Source organism: Microtus ochrogaster, chromosome 5 (assembly GCF_000317375.1).
Source record: "Microtus ochrogaster isolate Prairie Vole_2 chromosome 5, MicOch1.0, whole genome shotgun sequence".
NCBI classification, from domain to species: domain Eukaryota; kingdom Metazoa; phylum Chordata; class Mammalia; order Rodentia; family Cricetidae; genus Microtus; species Microtus ochrogaster.
This window is the reverse complement of record NC_022012.1, coordinates 67,654,953-67,657,121: the sequence shown is the minus strand read 5'-3', so window position 1 is coordinate 67,657,121 and position 2,169 is coordinate 67,654,953.

The following is a 2,169-nucleotide window of genomic DNA, read 5'->3' as shown; positions in this document are numbered from 1 at the left end:
AGTATTATACTTTAAAATTTCATAGTTGGTATATGTATGTGGGTGCATGTGCCGCAGTGCACATGTGCAAGTGGACAAGCTGAAGGACATGGGTCCTGGGGCCTGAACCTTAACTACTACACTATCTCACCAGCCCATGATTGCTTTGGTTATTTGGAGTCTTTCATGGGTCCATTCAATTTTTAAGATTCTCTTTTTTAATAATTTCTGGAAAATATCTTTGTTTTTTGATGGGAATTGCATTAATCCTATAGCTCGCTTTAAGTAGTATGAATGCGTTAACATTAGTTTTTTTCAAACATCAAACATGGTATTTTCTTGTGTCTCTTCAATGTCTTCCAGTCTTGGGGCATGTACTGGCAGTATTTTGTAGCTGCTGTGAGGTCTGTGTCTTTGATAACTGTTAGTAGACAGAAAAGTAGATGCCTTTTATAAGTTCATTTGTAATTTGTAGCTTGAGACAGGGTCTCATGCAAGCTAGGGTGTCCGTCAAACTCAGTGTAAACTGAAGATGACCTTGAACTTTTGATCTTCCTGCTTCTTCTTCCTGAGGCGTGCAGCACCACACCTACTTCGTGCAACTTGGGACTGCTGCTTGGGACTGAGCCCTTATGAATACATTCTAGACTAGAGTCGTCTTTCCTATGACTATGCTCAAGAACCCAGCAAGATCGTAGGGAAACACCCAAATGAGGAAAGAGGCTTTGCACAGGTTGGCCCCAAAGCCATGCACTGTCCACTCTCCACTGTGAAGGACTCCAGAACACCAAGCTTGGCACCCACAGGGGGTTGTACCTAGACTTACCAGAGTCCTTGAAGTACGGGCCTCATTCTTCTCCATGTGTAAGTCCACTGGCTGTCGAGAGCCAGAAGGAAAATCATTGCATCAGACTAAGGTCCACTTCCTTCTCAATGACTTCAAAAGGCTTCGATTTTGTTCTGCTAAGTTGTATAGGAGCTGTTGGCAGTCACAGTAGTTTAACTTCAAGGCCTCCATTTAAGGTTCTCATTTTGGGAAGCTGCTGTTAGTTGTGTGAGTTGCTGTTAACACCTTGCTGCAGAGTTCAGAGGCCTGAGACTTGAACACCCAGGTGTGCAACAGGCACAGCTCTCTGCTGTTAACCACTGCAGGGTTGTGCATGTCCTTCCAGGAGTCAAGTGATCCTCCTCCATTCTCACTCTGTTCAGATGGCAGGTCTGTATCAAGGCTCAAAGGCCATCCCTGCCTACTCACTCCTTCTAATAAGACCATTTATACTCTGAACTTGCCCCTTGGCGTCTGCTTCCTGGAACCAAGACTGACAGCACTCCCCACCCACAACGGGCACTGGGCAAAGCCTTCAGGCTCATTCTACTGGTATGTGATGATAAATCTTTAGTCAGTGTAGTGGTCACATCTTTAATCCTAGCACCTCAGAGGCAGAGGCAAGCAGATCTCTGAGTTTGAGGCCAGCCTAGTCTACAAAGTTAGTTCTAGGACTTCCAGGACTATACAGAAAAACCTTATTTTGGAAACCCACAAATCCTCAATACACCAACAATGGAAACCAGAAGCAGTGCCACCTTTCACTGGAGGACTGCAGAAGATGTAGGTTCCCACAGACACAGCCTGCTATCTCCTGGGGTTACGAGTCACTTCCACAGTGTGGCTGAAGAGGAACCATCCAGGAACTGGTTAAAATACTATTTATTTTAAAAATATTCATAATTTATTGAGTCCTTACTATGTGATAGGAATCACGGTAGAGCTTTCCATACATTGTTTCATTCAATACTTACACAATTCTTGTACAGATTCTCCACTTTCCAGATAAGGAAAAGGAGTTAATTAGACGTTGAGCTTGGATTTGAATCAACTGACTGATGCCAAAACTAATACTCTTTAGCTAAACACACACACACACACACACACACACACACACACACACACACACACACACACGGCTCAAGCACACCCACCCCTTATGTGATGCCTATTTAAAATAATTGAGTTTCTAAGGAAAAAAAAAGAATTCATCACCGGGCGATGGTGGCGCACGCCTTTAATCCCAGCACTCGGGAGGCAGAGACAGGCGGATCACTGTGAGTTCGAGACGAGCCTGGTCTACAGAGCTAGTTCCAGGACAGGCTCCAAAGCCACAGAGAAACCCTGTCTCGAAAAACCAAAAA